This window comes from Hyperolius riggenbachi, chromosome 2 (genome assembly GCF_040937935.1).
Source record: "Hyperolius riggenbachi isolate aHypRig1 chromosome 2, aHypRig1.pri, whole genome shotgun sequence".
Taxonomy (NCBI): Eukaryota; Metazoa; Chordata; class Amphibia; order Anura; family Hyperoliidae; genus Hyperolius; species Hyperolius riggenbachi.
The window spans coordinates 334478030-334501847 of record NC_090647.1 but is presented as its reverse complement, the minus strand read 5'-3'; the positions used below and the strand labels follow the sequence as shown (position 1 = coordinate 334501847).

General features: G+C 44.6%; 1 long non-coding RNA gene across 1 annotated transcript in view; it reads right to left on the bottom strand.

Annotated features, from left to right (window-relative positions):
* The window catches only part of LOC137544433 (uncharacterized), a 60312-nt gene that overhangs the window by 19334 nt on the left and 17160 nt on the right, over positions 1–23818 (bottom strand). The window contains exon 2 of the long non-coding RNA XR_011025860.1: positions 1905–2101. This is a non-coding gene — a long non-coding RNA (uncharacterized lncRNA). The remainder of the gene's footprint in view (positions 1–1904; positions 2102–23818) is intronic.

Sequence of the window (23818 nt, the reverse complement as noted above, 5' to 3'; positions counted from 1 at the left end):
AAAAAATGCTGTATGTTTTCAAGTTCAGAAATGTTGTCATTTTACTGATTCCAAAACCTTTAGAACTAATTATTGGAACTCAAATTGGCTTGGTAAGCTCAGTGACCCCTGACCTACATACACAGGGGAATCCAATTATGAGAAAGAGTATTTAAAGGGAACCAGAGATGGGGACATGAAAAAGATTTTATACATACCTGGGGCTTCCTCCAGCCCCATACTCTCTGATCGATCCCACGCCGCCATCCTCCACTGCCTGCATCTACGAGAACCAGGTCCCGTCACTGATGTCATCTGAGCCAGCTATGCAGGAGAAGTATGCCCTCTACGTATCTCTCCAGTGGCTGCTGCAGAGATACACAAACAGCGCACTTCCCTTACGCTTAGACTGGCTCCAACAGAGCCTTTAAAGTCTGAAATTCCAGAAGTGAACCGGAGGCGGGGCCTGAGCATCGGTGAGTGGCTGCACAGTCACAGGATGTCTGTGAGGGGCCATTAGAAGCCCCGGGTAAGTTCAACTCATTTTCCCCCGACCCCCCTACAGTATCCCTTTAAAGAGAGCTGTCCATGCCTGGAAGCCATCAAACCTGAATGAACTAGAGATGTTTTGTAAAGATGAATGGTCCTAAATACCTTCAATGAGAATCCAGACTCTCATTGGAACCTACAGGAAGCATTTGGAGGCTGTAATTTCTGCAAAAAAATATTGATTTCTTTTTTTTTTCTTTTTTTCCCAAATTTATGCATCTGCCTAATTTTGTCTAAGCAATGATTGCGCACTTTCTGTAAATCCAATAAACTTTATTTCACTTCTCAAATATCACTGTGTGTGTCTCCTATATGATATATTTAACTGACATTTTTTATCATAACAACCAACGATTTATACAGGAAAATCATGACTATTAACAAGGTTGCCCAAACTTTCACATCCCATTGTATATTTTATACATATGTATTGTACATTTTTAAATATAATGGTTCTTTAATGCAAGCTTTATCCTCACCCACCATGCCAGTAAGTGAATATGAACAAAAATAGTTTCATCAGCTTGTTGCCAACTGAAACAGGCAATTTTTAATAAATCCAGGTTTGCTGGCTCACTGATATGTTCTGCAATTCAAAAGAACCTTACTAAGTCAGACACTATGGTCCTTTTTCAATTCACTTTTTCTTCTAGGTGTTATTTTGAAACCGTATCAATAAAATGCCTTTCAAACCACCAGCGAGCAAGAAAATACTCAGAATAATTGATACACTACTTTTTCACCCACTGTTTAAAATGCTGAAAAGTTATTTTAAACAGAAGATAAACATTTATCTTCTAGGAGAAAACCTAGGAGAAAAAGTGAATTGAATAAGGGCTTATGTCTTACTACTTGAGTCAATACATAAAGACAGCGGAAAGAATATACTGTATCGTCAGCGTTTCAGCTGTATAGATAAATGAAACAGCCAAAAAAAAATCACACGTTGTAACCATACTTTTCCAGTAGATGGCAGCAAAGTCCCATGTAAAGTCTATCTGGTGAGTCAGCTCAGATATGAATACAAGCAGGTAGGCTAAGAGGCCAACTCTCTGATCTTGTGTTTTCACACAATAAATGTCCTGCATCCCCTGCCATAGGATGTCAGTGAGTTATTGCTGAGAGATGTTACAGCCAACTCACCAAGAATAGAGATGTTGGGGCAATAGCCAGGACTGTTCCTGTTAAATTTGTGATACTGTATCCAAATTTGCTTAAGTAGTATTATTGTCAGTGGTTAAAAAAAACAGGATTTAATTAGAACGCTGGGGATATCTGTCATGCAGGTGATACAACAACAACCACCACCACCTCCTCATACACCACTCTTTGATAGATTAAACTATAAAATACTGTAAATACGCAGTAGCACATACCTTATCACTCCATGCTGGTTGCACAGAAGGGCAGAGGTTTTGATTGCACCAGGGCCCCTTGACCAGAGGGGTCCATCAGAGGTTCTCCTTTAATCACTGTATTGGCTTTTCATTGGTGTTATGCTGGTAATGATCACCTCTTTATGTGCTTTGAATTTCTGTGATCTTTAACCACTTCACCTCCAAGGGTTTTTCCCCTTAAAAAAACAGAGCAATTTTCACCTGTCAGCGCACCTTCCATTCATTTGCCTATAACTTTATTACTACTTATCTCAATGAAACAATCCATATCTTGTTTTTTCCCCACCAATTAGACTTTATTTGGGGGGTACTTTTTGTTATGAATTATTTTTGTCATTATTTCTCAGTTTTCAGCCATTATAGTTTTTAAATAATACATGCTACCACAATTTAAATCCACACATTTTATTTGCCCATTTAACCCGGTTATTGCAACGTGTAAAATGTTTCCCTAGTACAATGTATGGCGCCAATATTTCATTTGGAAATAAAGGTGTAATGATCCGCTCAGCTGGCTGCACAGGCAGACACCTGTTTGACCATTCCTCTAGTCTGTGGGCTGCAGGTCTCTGGAAGAGAGACCTGTCTTTTCTTTGCAAGTTCCAGACCTGTTCTGCTGCTGAGGGATTTGCATACATTGGTTATGCAAATCACCTAACTGCCTCCTTTGTAGGCTGGCAGTATAAAAAGCTATGTTTTCCCAGAGTCCTTGGCTGGTCATCGCTTCAGGGTTTGTTGAAACACTCCTAGAGTGTCAGCCATGCTATTTCTTGTCAAAGTTATCTTAGAGTAATTCTCTGGACTGCACTAGGCAGTTTCCCTAGTGCAGTTAGATTGTTATCTATTTTGTCTGTATTGCCTCTCTGCTGCCATTGTCCTGTCGCCAACGGTGGGCGTCAGGAAATCGTTCTGCCTGTCTGCTACTGGTAGCCCCTTCTGTTTATCTTGCTTGGATCGCACTAGCCTCTAGCGGTAGCGGCTGTGGAACCTTCTGATCGATGTTCTTGGAGAGTAAGCTGGAGCAGCGGTTGCTACCGGCTACCTCATCTGTCTGTCTTGCTTGGATCGCACTAGTCTCTAGCGGTAGCGGCTGTGAAACCTTCTGATCTGCTTTCTTGGAGTATAGCTGGAGCAGCGGTTGCTACCGGCTATCTCATCTGCCTGTCTTGCTTGGATCGCACTAGCCCCTGGCGGTAGCGGCTGTGGATCCTTCTGATCTGTGTTCCTGTTCCTATACCCGGATCGCACTCGCTCTGGCGGAAAGAGCAGTGGATCTTCCCTAGCCTGTTCCTGAACCCGGATCGCACTCGCTCTGACGGAAAGAGCAGTGGATCTCTCCTCTCTTATTCCTGTTTTCCGTTTGTCTGTCTTGTCTGATGCGAACGCTTGCTGTAGGCTCGGTGAGGCAACCGTTAAGCAAGCGCTCACGTCCTCTGTTTCGTGTTTGTCTGTCGGTGGTTAGTTAGGCGTGCTTGTCTCTGTTGCGCTTAACGTGCGGAGATAGCGCTGTAAACGTGTTCGCTGTTGCGAATGAGTGCGGTGTTCGCGTTTAGTTAGCGTTTGTTATTTTCATTATTTTCTCATTGTCGTTTGCTGTGCCTTTGCTACTCTTGAGTTCTGTTCTGATCAGTCTTGTGTCACTTCTGGCGATTGCCTTTCTCGCGATCGAGTTCTTGCTTTTGTTTCTGCTGATGTGTGTTCACCGTCGCAGGGTCGTGACTAGATTGGTGAACACACATTCATCCTGTATCTGTGCTCTTTCTCTTTAAGGGCTGTTCAGCCCCGCATTGCCATGGCGACGGGGTGGCATGACGTCACCGATGTCATCGATGTCGTGACGTCAAAGGGGAATCCGATCCACCCCACAGCGCTTGGCCAGGCAGCGCACGAGGTCTGGGGGGGGGCGGCTGCGGCGACGGGTATAGCGGCGGATCGGCGGGTAGCGGCGGCGATCGGAGGTTACACGCAGCTAGCAAAGTGCTAGCTGCGTGTAACAAAAAAAAATTATGCAAATCGGCCCAACGGGGCCTGAGCGGTGCCTCCCGGTGGCATAGCCCGAGCTCAGGTCGGGCTTACCGCCAGGGAGGTTAATATACCCTTTTGACATACATATTAAAAAGTTCAGTCCCTAAGGTAACTATTAATGTAGTTTTTTATTTTTTATTTTTTTTAATCATTTGTTTTTTTTGGGGGGGTGGGGGGGGAGGGGGGGTGTTGGTAACTATTGGGGAGTGTGAGAGGTAAGGGGTTAATTTGAATTGTTAAAAAGGTATTTTAATGGGGAAAAAAAGTTTGTAGATGTAATTTTACTTTTTGGACACAAGATGTCCTCGCGCATAACTTCCTTATGTGGAGTATTACTACGCAAACAGGAAGCAATGCGTGGACGTGTAAGTGTCTGGTTTTGTGAATGAAGGCACCGTCTCATAGATGGCAGCGTTCATTCATACGGAGACTTAGATCAATGAATGCGAACCGTGTTTCCATTCATTGATCTCCTGTCTAATGATCGGTAGCAGTAACGAGCACAGAGGCACTCGAGGGGGGAGGGGGAGCGGCATCATGCAGCAGCAAGGGATGTAGTAGCTACGCCCCTGCAAGAAGATATGGCAATTTGCAGTAGTTACTTGCCCCAGGGGAGAGGAAGTGGTTAAAGGATACCCCAGATGACATGTGACATGATGAGATGGGTATGTACAGTAACTAGCACACAAATAACTATGCTGTGTTCCTTTTTTCTTTCTCTTCCTGAAAGAGTTAAATATCAGGTATGTAAGTGGCTGACTCAGTCCTAACTCAGACAGAAAGTGACTACAGTGTGACCCTCACTGATAAGAAATTCCAACTATAAAACAATTTCCTGGCAGAAAATGGCTTCTGAGAGCAGGAAAAAGATAAAAAGAGTCAATAGTTCATAGATTTTAGCTCTGGTATACGTCAATGAATGTGTCATTGAGCAAAAACAATAAAACAGTTAAAACTTAAAAAGTAGATTTAAACATAAAATAAAACTGTAGAATATCTTAAAAAGTCATTTTTAGGAGACGGAAGATAGATACAATCGTTTATTTAATTAGTTTATTTTCACCTCAGGTGTCCTTTAAAGAGGAACAGTAACACCATATAGTGGAATGCAATAAATGATTTGGGATACATTACTTATATCCCAGTTAAAATATCCCAGCTTATATCCCAGTTTCAGCATCAAAACACTTCCTATAGCTATATATTGCTGTATATTGGTATGTAGCTTTACCCTCCCACTGAGGCTTAACTTAGGTTGTTTATTATGCAGAATTCTGCTTTGCACAAAGCTTAGTATTAAAGGGATCCTGAGCAGTGCCTACAAATGAAAATCTGCACTTACCTTGGGCTTCCTGCATCATCTGGGTCCCCTCCATGGTTCCGCTGGCGGCTCCATTAAGCTGGTGATTTCGGGTGAAGATTAGAGTTGGGCCGAACCTCCGATTTTAGGTTCGCGAACCGGGTTCGCGAACTTTCGCGGAAGGTTCGGTTCGCGTTAAAGTTCGCGAACCGCAATAGACTTCAATGGGGATGCGAACTTTGAAAAAAAAAAAATTATGCTGGCCACAAAAGTGATGGAAAAGATGTTTCAAGGGGTCTAACACCTGGAGGGGGGCATGGCGGAGTGGGATACACGCCAAAAGTCACCGGGAAAAATCTGGATTTGACGCAAAGCAGCGTTTTAAGGGCAGAAATCACATTGAATGCTAAATGACAGGCCTAAAGTGCTTTAAAACATCTTGCATGTGTATACATCAATCAGGGAGTGTAATTAAGGTACTGCTTCACACTGACACACCAAACTCCACTGAACAGAACAGGTATGCAGTGGCGGGTTCACTGAACAGGTATACAGTGGCGGGTCCACTGAACAGAACAGGTATGCAGTGGCGGGTTCACTAAACAGGTATACAGTGGCGGGTCCACTGAACAGAACAGGTATGCAGTGGTGGGTTCACAGAACAGGTATGCAGTGGCAGGATCAATGAACAGGTATGCAGTGGCAGGATCACTGAACAGGTATGCAGTGGCAGGATCAATGAACAGGTATGCAGTGGCAGGATCAATGAACAGGTATGCAGTGGCAGGATCAATGAACAGGTATGCAGTGGCAGGATCAATGAACAGGTATGCAGTGGCAGGATCAATGAACAGGTATGCAGTGGCAGGATCAATGAACAGGTATGCAGTGGCAGGATCAATGAACAGGTATGCAGTGGCAGGATCACTGAACAGGTATGCAGTGGCAGGATCAATGAACAGTTATGCAGTGGCAGGATCAATGAACAGGTATGCAGTGGCAGGATCAATGAACAGGTATGCAGTGGCAGGATCAATGAACAGGTATGCAGCCAGGGACAAGCTAAGGCTAACTAATCTTTCCCTATGAGAGACTGCAGTAGCTCGCCCTACTCTAACTAATGCAGGCACACGAGTGGCCACGGCCGCCGCTGCCTGCCTATATAAGGGGGGGTGGGGCTCCAGGGGCTAGTGTAGCCTAATTGGCTACACTGGGCCTGCTGACTGTGATGTAGAGGGTCAAAGTTGACCCTCAGTGCATTATGGGGCGAACCGCAATGGGGCGAACTTTTCCGCAATAAAGTTCGCGTGCGGTACCCGCACGCGAACCACCTAGGTTCGCGCGAACCAGGTTCGCCGGCGAACCGTTCGGCCCAACTCTAGTGAAGATGTGAGCAACTGCCCTGCGCGGCCCATCCGCATACCCGACTCTATCATGCGTGCGCAGCCTTAACCGCTTGAGGACCGGGGGTTTTACCCCCCCTAAAGACCAGGCTATTTTTGTTAAAAAAAAGCCCACTGCAGCTTTAAGGCCAAGCTGCAGGACCGCACAACACAGCACACCAGTGATTCCTCCCTTCTTTTCTCCCCATCAACAGAGCTCTCTGTTGGTGGGGTCTGATCGCCCTCCCCCCCCCCCCTCCGTGTTTGTTTGGTATAATTATTGTGGTTTTTTTTTTATAAATCTGCCTCTTTTTTTTCTGCTCTTTTCCCTCCCTTCCTCCCACCCCACAGCCAGCCAATAAAGGCGATCGGCTGTCATAGGCTTCTGCCTATGAGAGCCGATCGCTCTCTAGTGTCCCATGGGGACAGCCGTGTCACACAGCACTGTACAATGTGATTAGACGGCTATTCCGCTGTCTAACAGTCTCCCGAGCGGCAACCGCCACTCGGAGACTGAAGGCGGAGCTCTGCTCCGCCCACTAACAGGAGATGCGCGCGCAGCCTGTGCGCGATCTCCTGCACTGCGAGCCCCAAGGACTTTACACCAATCGGCGTTAGCTGGTCCTGGGGCTGCCGCCGCGGCCACGCCCATTGGCGTGACGCGGGCGGCAAGCATTTAAGCCTCCTGCTCATGCCTGGTTCAGTCTTTTCGAGAATCACGCATGCGCAGGAGGCTTATGGTAATAGAGTCCCTCACCTGTATAGGTAGCCAGATTATCCCTGCAGTATAGGTGGCTATATGTAGGACCCCCCAGTATATGGGTAGACAAACGCTTTGTTTTGCTTTGGCAATGCTAAATGTATGTGGTCCTGCCAATAAAGCTTTTTTGGATTTGGTAGCCGGATGAACCCTGCCGTTCGGGTGGCCAAGTGTAGTGTTCCCTCCCCCCCCCCCCAAAAAAAAGATACCTGAGGACCCCCTGCAGTATAGGTAGCCAGATGTATCCCCCATCCAATAAGGGTAGCCAGTTGATCCCTAATTACCCCACCCGCTCATTCCCTGCTTCCTGATCCTAGGGCATGTGTGGCAGGCAGGACAGAGAAGACAAATGGGACTTGGACCTGTATCGCCTGGAGCCCAGAGGACATGAGTGTGTGCTGTGCAGTAATCCCCACACACTATGCCTTACTTTGCATATGGGAGGGGGATAGAAGTTGGGACCCCTCCCCACGCCCTTGCAGCTCTGCGTTCTTCCTGGTCCTTCTCCATTGCTCCCTCCTCCTGCACTGCGCTTCGGGCGTTCACCCGCCTCGTCTGACTGAGCTGCATAAAGGCATAAAGCAATTCAGCCTAAAGCAACATTTTAATAAGATAAAACCAGTGGTTTATTATACAATAGGGACAGATTTATCTACACCAATGTAATGTCAAATAGAGTAAAAGAGGGGCAAAATAGTTGCAGTTGTGGAACAGTATTTTGAGCAACCAATCAGAATACTTGATCTGGATATCTGTCTGCTACACTTCTGCACCAGTTTTGCTCTGGTTTTCCTTGCACCGGTTTTGATAAATCTACTTCTCTCTGAAGACTGACATTTTTGATGTTTGTTTATTGTGTGGAAGAAAACAAATCTCTTCTGACTTATCCAAAGACTAGGGTAACAGGAAAAAAGGGCGCCAGCACCTAGTGGACAACAAGGGCGCAGCCATTCACTCCCATTATAAATATCGTTTAATGGGCGCCGGAGATTATTAACATTTTACAAATGGCGCCCGGAGATTTTTAATGTTTTATAACTGCGCTTGTGATGATTTAAGTTTAGAAAATGCGCCCGTGACGAATAACGTTTATAAAAATACTAAACATATTTATCGTATTTAACTAAAACATTGTTTAAAATGTTATCCCTACTGTGTGTAAAACATTATTATTCACAAAATAAAGCGATCAGTATGTAACGTAAATTGCAATATATTTTTTACAGTCACTATTTGTAAAACACCGTTATCCACAAAATAAAATTATTTAAAATGTTATCCCCTAATGTTTGTAAAACATTATTGTTCACAAAATAAAGCGATTAGTACGTAACGTAAATTGCAATATATTTTTTACAGTCACTATTTGTAAAACATTATTATCCTCATAATAAAGTGATCGGTAAGGGGGGTGGTTAGGGTTAGGGTCTAGGCATGGGCGTCCGCACATATGGCAAAACCGGGCATCTGCCCGAGCCTGGCCGCCCGCTGCCCCCCCCTGGCCGCGTGCCCGTGCAGCCAGCAGGAGGGGAACACGCAGAGAAGAGAGAGAGCGCTATGGGCACAGTGGGGAAGGGCGGACGTCTCCCCCCCCTTCCCTCACCTTAGGGGTCTCTCTCTCCCTCGCTGTCCCCTCCGGAATGAAGTGTGCAGCGGCTGGCAGCGGTGGGCGGAACTTACCTCCTCTCGCTCCTGCGCCGGAAGTTCTGGTGCCGCACTCTGGTCTGGATCAGGCCAGAGTAGCGGCTAATCCATCCGGCGCGTGCGACGAGAGGAGGTAAGTTCCGCCCACCGCTGCCAGCCGCTGCACACTTCATTCCGGACTCCGGAGGGGAGAGCGAGAGAGGGAGGGAGAGCCCCCTAAGGTGAGTGCCCATAGCTCTCCCTCTTCTCTCCGCTGCTCCCCTCCTCCTGCACACATGGCCACTTTTTCTGGGGACATATCCCCCTGGCTACATATACCGGGACATATACCCCTGCCTACATATACTGGGACATATACCCCTGCCTACATATACTGTCTGGGACATATACCCCTGCCTACATATACTGTCTGGGACATATACCCCTGCCTACATATACTGTCTGGGACATATACCCCTGCCTACATATACTGGGACATATACCCCTGCCTACATATACCCCTGCCTACATATACTGTCTGGGACATATACCCCTGCCTACATATACTGTCTGGGACATATACCCCTGCCTACATATACTGGGACATATACCCCTGCCTACATATACTGTCTGGGACATATACCCCTGCCTACATATACTGTCTGGGACATATACCCCTGCCTACATATACTGTCTGGGACATATACCCCTGCCTACATATACTGTCTGGGACATATACCCCTGCCTACATATACTGTCTGGGACATATACCCCTGCCTACATATACCCCTGCCTACATATACTGTCTGGGACATATACCCCTGCCTACATATACTGGGACATATACCCCCTGCCTACATATACTGGGACATATACCCGTGCCTACATATACTGGGCACATATACCCCTGGCTACCTGTTCTGGGGACATCTCTACCCCTGGCTACCAGTTCTGGGGACATCTATACCGCTGGCCACCTATTCTGGGGACACCTATAGACCTGGGGCTACCTATTTTTGGGGAACCACTGCTGTCAGATTGAGTGTATTTTGGGGAACTGCTGCCAGGTGAGAGGTGTCTACATATTAAGGGGGCATTCTGCCTATTTATGTGAAAAGCTGTCTATTTATGTGCCTCATGACTGCTGAATTTGTCTTGTTGCGGGCCTCATGGTTACTGACTTTGTCTTGTTGGGGGCCTCATGATTTGTTGGGGGCCTCAAGATTGCTGAATTTGTCTTGTTGGGGGCCTCATGATTGCTGAATTTGTCTTGTTGGGGGCCTCATGATTGCTGAATTTGTCTTGTTGGGGGCCTCATGATTGCTGAGTTGGTCATGTTGGGGGCCTCATGATTGCTGAATTTGTCTTGATGGGGGGGGCCTCATGATTGCTGAATTTGTCTTGTTGGGGGTCACATGATTGCTAACTGCGAGACTATGGAAAAAGCTGAATCATCATCATATGAGACAATAGCATTAAACCTACTTTTTCTGCTTTTTAAAACAGAAAATGAAACTGGGAGGTTCTAAAAAAAATGAATAATTTTTTTCAGGAGTACGATGGATGAAATTGTTTATCTTCACAGTTTATTTTCAACTTAATTTTCCATAATGTTCATGTATGAGTTAAAACGTTTGTATTTAGTTTAAATTGCTGTTGGCACTTTGTGATAGTAAAGTGACTTTGCAGTTTGGACACTCGACCTCCAAAAGGTTCGCCACCATTGTCCTAATCTAATGTCCCACCATTGCTTAGTTCATGTAAACTTGTCTCCACCCACGACCACACCCACATTCTGGTTCATGACCACACCCATTTTTCGGCGCGGCGCGCTACGCGCGCCGCATGACGTAGCTCCATTTTTTGGCGCGCGTAGCGCGCCACACAACACCAGCCCAAATTTTTAACTCCCCACTTTTTGCCCCCCCCTGGAAAATTTTCTGCGGACGCCCATGGGTCTAGGGGTTAGGGATAGGTACAGGGAGGGTTCTGTGTGAGAGTAGGGTTAGGTATAGTTACAGGGGTCATATCTGACGAAACTAGTAGGGCGGAGCTTAACCACGGAAGGAGACGCTGGACCTCGAGGCTGTTTTACTGATATGCGCATTTTATCTTGGATCTTGTAAGTGTGATTTTAAAGCTTGTTTTATCGGAATACAAAACGGTGTTACACCATAGAGGCGTTTTGTTCTGAGTTTAATGTGCTGGCAGAGTGGAGGACAGATGTCTGGAGGATATTAGTACAAAATCAAACGCTGATGCTGGTCTTGTTGGGTCAGCCATTCCTGCTGGTAAGAGGCTAGTGTTTATACAGTGCATGCGGAAAAGTGGATAGCGGTGGGTCACAAGCGGTGTCAATGTGTGCGGTGGACACGTGGTGAGATATAGAGATAACCGGCATACTACACTATATGGGCTTGTTTCGTTGCATGTACGCATGGGATGCCATTGAAGGAACAAGAAGGCTGGAGAAGTGACACTGGCTGGGCCACATACGCTATATGCCAACTGTTGTAATTGGCATTGGAATCTGGTGAGCATTTTGGTTGTAATTCAAATAACGATAGTGGTCTATACTGTATATGCAAATTGTAAACAAATTTATTTAAATAGGTACAGAATATAAAACTGGGATATATGTGAGGTGATGGGATGGGGGGACAATGCAATAAAAACGTTTTGACACTCTGCGGGGCTACATCAATCACATTGCTGGCCAGCTTGTGTTAATACATACGCCATACACACATACATTCACCCTGCAATGCTGGTATTATGGTTTGCATAAACTGACAGTGGTACCACTCCTATTCATTTTTTTTGTGCACAATGTAAGCGCAGTATAAGCGCACACAAGGTTAGTAGGCAGTCTCTGGCAAGCGTGAGTAGTGTATTAGTTAGTCTTCATAGGTAACAGGAGTCGATCACTTTGTAGTGCTATGCAGCTTTAAGGAACATGCTTTTAGCTTAGAAGCAGGATGGCAAGCAAGCAGTCTCCTGGTAGAATGTGTGTTAGCATACAGTTAGTCTTATACTTGTTTGAAATCAGCAGTGCACATCAATATCTCACCAGTTTTCTTGCCGCTGTGGTTACCATTCAGCTTTAGAGTTTGTGGTACATTTGCCGTTTTGGAAGCTGCGTTGAGCGGCGGTATGCGGACCCTGGCGTCCCAGCCTGCTTCGTACGCCGGGTCTCCGCTAATACCTTCCTCCTCGCTCAGCGTCTTTCCGTAGTTCCAGCTTGTTTAGCCGGGATACGTGGGAGTTGCAGGCCTGGCCAGACGTGACGTAACTCCGCCCACCAACGCGTTTCACGCCTCTTGGGGCGTTTCCTCAGGGTGTGTCATTCCTTCTCTTTACCCTTCCTTTTAAACTCGCACTTTCTCCTCCCATCTTAATTCTGATAGGGTCGGAGGTCTGTTCAGTCCAGGACATTGTGAAGCGCAATCTGCAGAGTTGCCAATAGATGGCATTCAGGTAGCAAAGTTTTTCCTTTTTGGACGTGACAGGAAGCGTTCAGGATTCCCATACATAGATATCTTTTCATCTATTTCTCTCTATTTTAGCAATTGTAAAGTGCCATTTTACCTCATGGTAATGGAGTCTTGATCTTTTTAGGTGAATCTATGACAGACACTTGCACTTCTCATTCATACAATGAATCTAATATCATCTATTTATATGCCTCTAGGCGTAAATACGCCTTTAGATCTAATTCTCTATTGAGTCCATGCGGATACAGCGTATCTAGCTTGTATATCCACATGGCCTCTTTGCAATACAGTAGATCATCATAGTCCCCTCTCCTACTGGACACGTTCAGCTTATATAGCCCCTTGACTCTTGTGCCCTCCAAGCTACTTCCATGACTCTCTGCATAATGTGTTGCCAAATAGCTTTTCTCCTCATTACCTTCCTCTATGTGGTGGAGATGCTCTAAGACTCTCTCCTTTAGCATTCTTTTGGTTTTTTCCACATATTTGAGTTTACATGGGCATTCTATCATATAGATTACTCTTTTTGTCTGGCAGTTTATATGGGATCTTGTCTCATATGTTTTTGTTTCAGAGCTATTAGTGAATGTTTTGTTGTTCTGTCTGTCAATTAATGGGCATAGTTTACACCTACCACATTTATAGGTCCCATTGGGAATCATTTTATTTAGCCATGTGGTACTGTCTTTTATATACTCACTATGGACCAATTTATCTTTAAGGTTTTGTGCGCGACGCGCCGTTAGTAGGGGTCTAGGGCCTATAATTTGTGCTATTTCTGGGGATGAGATAAGAATCCCCCAGTTTTTAATCAGCATCTCTCTTAAATCTTCCCAATGCGACCCATATCTAGTCACCATCCTAATAAATTGTTCTCCTTCTTCTCTATCCTTTTCTTTTTGTCTAGACTGTATGAGAGAGTTTCTGTTTAGGTTCCAGGCTTTTTTAAGAGCTCTTTTGAGTATACGGTGTGAATAGCCTCTCTCACGGAATCTCTGATACATTTCGCGAGCTTCGCTTCTAAATAGTTCGTCCGTTGAGCAATTGCGACGTAAACGCACAAATTGTCCATAAGGTATGCCTCTAATTAGGGGTCTAGGATGGTGGCTAGAAGCATGTAGCAGGCTGTTTCCTGCTGTTGGCTTTCTGTAGGTAGAGGTCGCTAGTCTATTATTCCATGCTGTCACTGTAAGATCTAGAAATGTGAGGGATTGATCACTAACCGTATATGTCAGTTTTATGTTTCTATCATTTTTGTTAAGTTTCTCAAGGAATTTGTCCAATTCTTCCCTGGTTCCAGTCCAGACCAGGAGCACGTCATCAATATAGCGAAGCCAGAGAGCGGCATGCGCTCGATAATCCTCATCTCTATAGACCTCCTGGTGCTCCCAAAGGCCCAGGTGGAGGCAGGCGTATGCCGGAGCACACGCCGCCCCCATGGACGTGCCCCTGATCTGTCTGTAGAAACCACCATTAAAAGAAAAGCAGTTGTAATTAAGTATCAGTTCCATTGCTTCAAATACAAATTGGTTGATCCCCTCTGCCTCCGGATGGAATGCTTCAAGGAAGAAAGTCACTGCCCAGAGCCCCTCCACGTGGGGAATCGACGTGTATAATGATTCCACATCGATCCCCACAAGGAGGGCCCCAGGGGGACAGGCAAATGTATCCAGTTTCTCCAGCAGACTTTTGGTGTCTAGTACGAAGGAGGGGAGTTTTGTTACTAATGGTTTTAGTCGTTCGTCTATGTATTTGCCCAATCTTTCTGTCGGTCCCCCTATACCGGCCACTATGGGTCGTCCTGGTGGTTTTGTGGGGTTTTTGTGAATTTTGGGGACAGTATAAAATGTTGGAATATTGAAGGACTCCACCTTCATATACTCCCACTCTGCTTCTGTAATCACCTGGTTATGCCATGCATCGTCCACCAGGTCATTGACCTTTTGGGCAATGCAGGCAAAGGGGTTGCCATCCAACTTAAGATAAGTTGTTGTGTCATTTAGTTGTCTTTTAACCTCTATAACATAGTCCTCCTCATTGAGGAGGACTATGTTGCCACCTTTGTCTCCTGGTTTGATTACCAGGCCCTTTGCCTGTTGTAGTTCCGTGAGGGCTTGTCTCTCCTCTCTTGTCAGGTTGGGCCTAGTCATTCTTTTACTCCAGTCATATTTGTCAATGTCTTGTTTTATCATTTCTAAGAAGACAGAGATGTATTTATTATCAGACATAGGAGGCATTTTTGTTGACTTCTTACGTAGTTTTGTTGGATGGAGTGAATCTAAGGAAGGTTCTGAGGAAAAGCTGTAAGGCTCGTCCAGACTCTCATCCCTGCCCGGATTCTCATCCCCGCCCAGATTCTCATCCCCATAGCTTCCATCTCTAGTACTGTCTTCCTGTTTTTCATAGAGTTCAATCAAGTCTATCAGTGTCATTTGATCATCAACATCAAGTTGTGAATCAAGGTCATCATCACCTTCTATTTCCTCTATGATGTCACCTTCCTTCTTATGTCACAGCCTAAGGGCTACTTTGCGCAAAAATAGAGTTATATGCTTATAGACTTCAAAGGGATCACCTCCTATCTGAGGAGAAAATGATAGCCCCTTGTTCAAAATGGACAGATGGCTGTCATTTATCTGAAAGTCAGAGAGGTTTATGACCATGTTGGGGTTGTTCGTTATTTGGTTTTTATACCATCCCTGCTTCGTGTCTTCATACCTCCTACTTCCTCTCTGCTCTGTCTTTCCTGGTATATCTCTTCCTCCTCTTCGTATCTCCTCTCTTCTCTTCTCCCCCTCCCCCTCCTGTGTCTGCCTCCTCGACTTCTGCGAGCGGTTCCCCATCCCCTTCCCCTTGGTTGTCTTTCTGGGTGGTCTTCCCCTAAAAAAGTAACCCCCCTTCTACTGCTAGCTCCTGAGGCTACAGAGCTGTCAGTTTCACCTCCTGACCCCTCTCCAGAGGATCTTCTGTCTCTACGTTTTTGATTTCGACTCCTTTTCTTAGCAAGCCTAATGGAGGGATCCAGTGCTTCATCTATATCCCAATTGGCAAGATCTTTTGCAAATTTTGCTTGTTTATCTTTTTTGATTTCACTCTGAATCTTCTGAATTTGATTTTTTAGTTGTTCATTAAGGGAGACAAAGTGTTCGTTACCCTGAAACATATTCAGCACCTTTACACTCTCCTGAACCTCTACAGTGATCTCCTTTAATTGTAATTTTTTTTCTTCAGCAAAAAGTTCTAAAATTTCTATACCTCTTTTAAGTGCACTTACTTTCCATTTTTCTTTAAATCTTTCTGTATGTAAGTTCTCCGCTGGGATAATGCGTTCTAGGATACCCTCCGGTATGACTTTAGCTTTAGAATAGGAGTCGAGTAGTGAGGAGTTCCATTTTCTTTTTAACTGTTTAATCAGTAAATTTTTATGAATTTGGAAATGGCCTTTTAGTTCTTGATATCCTGATCTATCTGTTAGATTATTTTCGTTAAATGAGGTTCTGATTTCCTCATCTAGATCGTCATTGCATTCCATCCGGAGGCAGAGGAGATCAACCAATTTGTATTTGAAGCAATGGAACTGATACTTAATTACAACTGCTTTTCTTTTAATGGTGGTTTCTACAGACAGATCAGGGGCACGTCCATGGGGGCGGCGTGTGCTCCGGCATACGCCTGCCTCCACCTGGGCCTTTGGGAGCACCAGGAGGTCTATAGAGATGAGGATTATCGAGCGCATGCCGCTCTCTGGCTTCGCTATATTGATGACGTGCTCCTGGTCTGGACTGGAACCAGGGAAGAATTGGACAAATTCCTTGAGAAACTTAACAAAAATGATAGAAACATAAAACTGACATATACGGTTAGTGATCAATCCCTCACATTTCTAGATCTTACAGTGACAGCATGGAATAATAGACTAGCGACCTCTACCTACAGAAAGCCAACAGCAGGAAACAGCCTGCTACATGCTTCTAGCCACCATCCTAGACCCCTAATTAGAGGCATACCTTATGGACAATTTGTGCGTTTACGTCGCAATTGCTCAACGGACGAACTATTTAGAAGCGAAGCTCGCGAAATGTATCAGAGATTCCGTGAGAGAGGCTATTCACACCGTATACTCAAAAGAGCTCTTAAAAAAGCCTGGAACCTAAACAGAAACTCTCTCATACAGTCTAGACAAAAAGAAAAGGATAGAGAAGAAGGAGAACAATTTATTAGGATGGTGACTAGATATGGGTCGCATTGGGAAGATTTAAGAGAGATGCTGATTAAAAACTGGGGGATTCTTATCTCATCCCCAGAAATAGCACAAATTATAGGCCCTAGACCCCTACTAACGGCGCGTCGCGCACAAAACCTTAAAGATAAATTGGTCCATAGTGAGTATATAAAAGACAGTACCACATGGCTAAATAAAATGATTCCCAATGGGACCTATAAATGTGGTAGGTGTAAACTATGCCCATTAATTGACAGACAGAACAACAAAACATTCACTAATAGCTCTGAAACAAAAACATATGAGACAAGATCCCATATAAACTGCCAGACAAAAAGAGTAATCTATATGATAGAATGCCCATGTAAACTCAAATATGTGGAAAAAACCAAAAGAATGCTAAAGGAGAGAGTCTTAGAGCATCTCCACCACATAGAGGAAGGTAATGAGGAGAAAAGCTATTTGGCAACACATTATGCAGAGAGTCATGGAAGTAGCTTGGAGGGCACAAGAGTCAAGGGGCTATATAAGCTGAACGTGTCCAGTAGGAGAGGGGACTATGATGATCTACTGTATTGCAAAGAGGCCATGTGGATATACAAGCTAGATACGCTGTATCCGCATGGACTCAATAGAGAATTAGATCTAAAGGCGTATTTACGCCTAGAGGCATATAAATAGATGATATTAGATTCATTGTATGAATGAGAAGTGCAAGTGTCTGTCATAGATTCACCTAAAAAGATCAAGACTCCATTACCATGAGGTAAAATGGCACTTTACAATTGCTAAAATAGAGAGAAATAGATGAAAAGATATCTATGTATGGGAATCCTGAACGCTTCCTGTCACGTCCAAAAAGGAAAAACTTTGCTACCTGAATGCCATCTATTGGCAACTCTGCAGATTGCGCTTCACAATGTCCTGGACTGAACAGACCTCCGACCCTATCAGAATTAAGATGGGAGGAGAAAGTGCGAGTTTAAAAGGAAGGGTAAAGAGAAGGAATGACACACCCTGAGGAAACGCCCCAAGAGGCGTGAAACGCGTTGGTGGGCGGAGTTACGTCACGTCTGGCCAGGCCTGCAACTCCCACGTATCCCGGCTAAACAAGCTGGAACTACGGAAAGACGCTGAGCGAGGAGGAAGGTATTAGCGGAGACCCGGCGTACGAAGCAGGCTGGGACGCCAGGGTCCGCATACCGCCGCTCAACGCAGCTTCCAAAACGGCAAATGTACCACAAACTCTAAAGCTGAATGGTAACCACAGCGGCAAGAAAACTGGTGAGATATTGATGTGCACTGCTGATTTCAAACAAGTATAAGACTAACTGTATGCTAACACACATTCTACCAGGAGACTGCTTGCTTGCCATCCTGCTTCTAAGCTAAAAGCATGTTCCTTAAAGCTGCATAGCACTACAAAGTGATCGACTCCTGTTACCTATGAAGACTAACTAATACACTACTCACGCTTGCCAGAGACTGCCTACTAACCTTGTGTGCGCTTATACTGCGCTTACATTGTGCACATAAAAAATGAATAGGAGTGGTACCACTGTCAGTTTATGCAAACCATAATACCAGCATTGCAGGGTGAATGTATGTGTGTATGGCGTATGTATTAACACAAGCTGGCCAGCAATGTGATTGATGTAGCCCCGCAGAGTGTCAAAACGTTTTTATTGCATTGTCCCCCCATCCCATCACCTCACATATATCCCAGTTTTATATTCTGTACCTATTTAAATAAATTTGTTTACAATTTGCATATACAGTATAGACCACTATCGTTATTTGAATTGCTTTAAACTGGTCTTGTATCGAAGTGCAGCGATGCCTTAATGCGTATTAACACCAGTGGACTTTATCCACGGGAAATAGACGCTACAGCGTGCACTGAAGCGCAGACCAAGGAGGTTTAGTCACCTCAACCATATATGAGCATTTTGGTTGTTGAAGATATATTAATCCGGCTGGCTATAGTGGTGTATTGTGGATTAGGACTTTTGCACAAGGACTTTTCAAAAAACTATTTGTGGAGTTATAAAATGCTGTCAAATGTAATTGATGCCTAAGATGTATGGTTAATGTGGTGGAGGCCCTAACAATAGGACCTTTTATTGGGGCTGGAAAGCACCTTCTGAAATATCTGTTGAGCGCTCATATCTTCCAATTATAGACTTGCTTGGAGGGCATACACCCCTCAATTGATTAAAGCGCCCCAGACCTATAGAAAAAAATCAATAAGACGAGTAACCAGTGAGGAGCGCACTATTTTAAATTTTTCTTTATGGTTATTTCTTACCTCCATAACAAGTTTAACCATGGTCTTCCCACCCCAAATGTGGCATAATAGATTATTATTATTTATTATTGTTATTATTCAGTATTTACACAGCGCCGACATCTTCCGCAGCGCTGTACAGAGTATGACCATACAATAAATGCGCTTCCAATCTTTTAGCAGGGTGTCCTGCTTGAAGAGACACGGAACTATCTAAGTGTGGATGGAAGCAGGAGATTTGGGCGCATGAGACAAGTGGACAAAAAGGGTGCCCTATTCACTCCCATTATAAATATCGTTTAATGGGCGCCGAACAGGGAAAAAAGGGCGCCGGAGATAAATAAAGTTTTACAAACGGCGCCCGGAGATTTTTAATGTTTTATAACTGTGCTTGTGATGATTTACGTTTAGAAAATGCACCCGTGACTAATAACGTTTATAAAAATACTAAACATATTTATCCTATTTAACTAAAACATTATTTAACATTTTATCCCTTACTGTTTGTAAAACATTATTATTCACAAAATAAAGCGATCAGTACCTAACGTAAATAGCAATATATTTTTTACAATCACTATTTGTAAAACATTTCTAAAACATTATTATCCACCCAAAAAATGATTTACATTTTTTTGTTTAAATTTTTTATTTATTAATGTTTGTAAAACATTATTATCCATAGGGGGTCTTAGGTTTAGGCACCTCCAGGAGGGTCTTAGGTTTAGGCACCACCAGGGGGGTCTTAGGTTTAGGCACCACCAGGGGGGTCTTAAGTTTAGGCACCACCAGGGGGTCTAGGGGTTAGGGATAGGTACAGGGAGGGCTTTGGGTGGTTAGTTTTAGGCACCACCAGGGGGGTCTTAGGTTTAGGCACCACTAGGGGGGTCTTAGGTTTAGGCACCACCAGGGGGTCTTAGGTTTAGGCACCACCAGGGGGGTCTTAGGTTTAGGCACCACCAGGGGGGTCTTAGGTTTAGGCACCACCAGTGGGGTCTTAGGTTTAGGCACCACCAGGGGGGTCTTAGGTTTAGGCACCACCAGGGGGTCTAGGGGTTAGGGATAGGTACTGGGAGGGTTTTGTGTGAGAGTAGGGTTAGGTATAGTTTTAGTACAATTTTAATAATACTAATCAACAGTTATTATGAATGTACTTATATTAATGTCATTGTTATAAACAATATTTTCACATTTTATTATAATAATAAACGATAAATCAAGATTATTCATAACAATATATAATTATAATGTTTAAACAAATATTACTGTTTTTTTAACAAACGTAATTATAAGTTTCAGTTTACAAACAGGGAAGATTAACGTTTTAAGAATATAAATTGTTAAAACACTATTAGTAAATGAAATTCTACACAATATTTTTACTACTTATCGTTTACACCATGCGCCCTTTTTTCCTGACGCCCTTTTTTGATGTACGCGTATGGATGGTCCCTTCTGGTTTATGTACTGCAGACTATGCTATGATATATCTTTGTTTTTTCTTTTGAGGCATTTATCTGATGGAATCATCCAGATCAGCGGTGGATCTTTTAATAGGAACTTTTTAAAGTGGGACTTTGTAGCCATTTCATCACTCTGTTACCTTGTAGAAGTGATAAAGGTTGGAAGCACATTTATTGTATGGTCATATTTTTTTGGTGTGTTTTGATGTAACACTATTTATATGCAGCAAGCCAAACTTTTAGCACGAGTATAATTACAGTGGGTTGCAAAAGTATTCGGCCCCCTTGAAGTTTTCCACATTTTGTCACATTACTGCCACAAATATGCATCAATTTTATTGGAATTCCATGTGAAAGACCAATACAAAGTGGTGTACACGTGAGAAGTGGATCAAAAATCATACATCATTCCAAACATTTTTTCCAAATAAATAACTGCAAAGTGGGGTGTGTGTAATTATTCGGCCCCCTGAGTCAATACTTTGTAGAACCACCTTTTGCTGCAATTACAGCTGCCAGTCTTTTAGGGTATGTCTCTACCAGCTTTGCACATCTAGAGACTAAAATCCTTGCCCATTCTTCTTTGCAAAACAGCTCCAGCTCAGTCAGATTAGATGGACAGCGTTTGTGAACAGCAGTTTTCAGATCTTGCCACAGATTCTCGATTGGATTAGATCTGGACTTTGACTGGGCCATTCTAACACATAGATATGTTTTGTTTTAAACCGTTCCATTATTGCCCTGGCTTTATGTTTAGGGTCATTGTCCTGCTGGAAGGTGAACCTCCGCCCCAGTCTCAAGTCTTTTGCAGTCTCCAAGAGGTTTTCTTCCAAGATTGCCCTGTATTTGGCTCCATCCATCTTCCCATCAACTCTGACCAGCTTCCCTGTCCCTGCTGAAGAGATGCACCTACCGAGCATGATGCTGCCACCACCATATTTGACAGTGGGGATGGTGTGTTCAGAGTGATGTGCAGTGTTAGTTTTCTGCCACACATAGCGTTTTGCATTTTGGCCAAAAAGTTCAATTTTGGTCTCATCTGACCAGAGCACCTTCTTCCACATGGTTGCTGTGTCCCCCACATGGCTTGTGGCAAACTGCAAACGGGACTTCTTATGCTTTCTGTTAACAATGCCTTTCTTCTTGCCACTCTTCCATAAAGGCCAACTTTGTACAGTGCATGACTAATAGTTGTCCTATGGACAGAGTCTCCCACCTGAGCTGTAGATCTCTGCAGCTCGTCCAGAGTCACCATGGGCCTCTTGACTGCATTTCTGATCAGCGCTCTCCTTGTTCAGCCTGTGAGTTTAGGTGGATGGCCTTGTCTTGGTAGGTGTACAGTTGTGCCATACTCCTTCCATTTCTGAATGATCGCTTGAACAGTGCTGTGTGGGATGTTTAAGGCTTTGGAAATCTTTTTGTAGCCTAAGCCTGCTTTAAATTTCTCAATAACTTGATCCCTGACCTGTCTTGTGTGTTCTTTGGACTTCACGGTGTTGTTGCTCCCAATATTCTCTTAGACAACCTCTGAGGCCCTCGCAGAGCAGCTGTATTTGTACTGACATTAGATTACACACAGGTGCACTCTATTTAGTCATTAGCACTCATCAGGCAATGTCTATAGGCAACTGACTGCACTCAGATCAAAGGGGGCTGAATAAATATGCACACACCACTTTGCAGTTATTTATTTGTAAAAAATGTTTGGAATCATGTATGATTTTCGTTCCACTTCTCACGTGTACACCACTTTGTGTTGGTCTTTCATGTGGAATTCCAATAAAATTGATTCATGTTTGTGGCAGTAATGTGGCAAAATGTGGAAAACTTCAAGGGGGCCGAATACTTTTGCAACCCACTGTAAGTTAGATTGGGGGGAGCGCTCTCTTTTATATCCATGTTTTTGCTGTGCAGAGTATATTGTCACTTAACTGTCCCTCCTAGGAGCTCACAATCTAATCCCTACCATAGTCAGGCAAGTGCAGAGAGGGGGGGGGGGGGCCTTTAAATTTCCATAAAAAGGCCACTTTGGCAGTAAAAACAAAGCTCCACCTCCGGTCGTGATAAGCCCCGACCCTTCCGCAGGAAGCTCCACCCACACCCACAGGAAGCCCCTCCCCATCTGGGAAACTTTGGAGTAAAGAGGTGCCATACAGGAATCCTAGTGTAACCATCCCCACAGCTGTGTGGGAGCAGGTAAGATAGTGTCTCTCTGACTCTGACAGCAGTGACCTCTACCTACCCCAGCATTCACAGTGACCTCTCCCTCAACCTTGCACCCACAGGGACTTCTCCCTCCACCTAGGACCCATACTGACCTCACCCTCCCCAGCATTAAGCCTCATCTACACGCATAGATGACGCTCCGATGTTACTTATCAATCGAGCCACTGATGCGGCTCGATTGATAAGATCCGACAGGGCAGATCTTGCCACCGCCGATTCCCTGCTCGTTCCCCAGGAGGGGAAAATGGCAGGGAATCGAGTGGAAGATAAGCGGCGCCGGGCGGGGACGAGGGCAGATCGAATCCAACGCACGCGCGGCGAGCGGGGACGCGGCGGGTACGCGGAAGAGGCGATCCGGCGGCTAATCGAGCCGCCGGATCGCAGCGTCATCTACGCGTGTAGATGAGGCTTTAGGACTGCAGTGATCTTGCCTCCCCCAGCAGCCACAGTGACCCCTCCCTTTCGGGCACCTACATTGACTTTTCCCTCCCCCAGCAGCACCCTTCCTGTCCCACACCGAAAGTATCTGCATTCAAAACCTACATGATACTCAATGCCCACCCATAGCCAGCACCCAGTACAGGCATGGCACCAAGTATTCGCACCCATGTCACACCCAGTACCTGCACCCTCATGACATCCAGTACATGCAACTAGATCTCACATATCACTATAAGTGATAAGTACTTGCATAAGTACTTGCAATCAACACCCTCATGACACTCGATACCCACCCATAGCCCGAACCCACATGACACTCTGTACTCACACCCAGAACTCACATGGCACCCAGCATCTGCATTCAGCACCCACATGACAACCAATACCGACTAGCCAGAAATGAGGACGGGGCGTGGGGGGCTTTGTAAAATTTAAGCACCCCCCACTTGAGGACCGTCTGCACGGCCCTGACCATAGTCATATGTCTATGTATGTATTGTATCATGTGGTTTATGTATCGTAGTCTAGGGTCAATTTAGGGGAAGCCAAATAAATTATCTGTATGTTTTTGGAATGTAGGAGGAAACCGGAGTGCCCGGAGGAAATCCACAGAGGCACAGGAGTAACATACAAACTCTGTGCAGATTAAGGTAAAATAAGGCCCTAGACC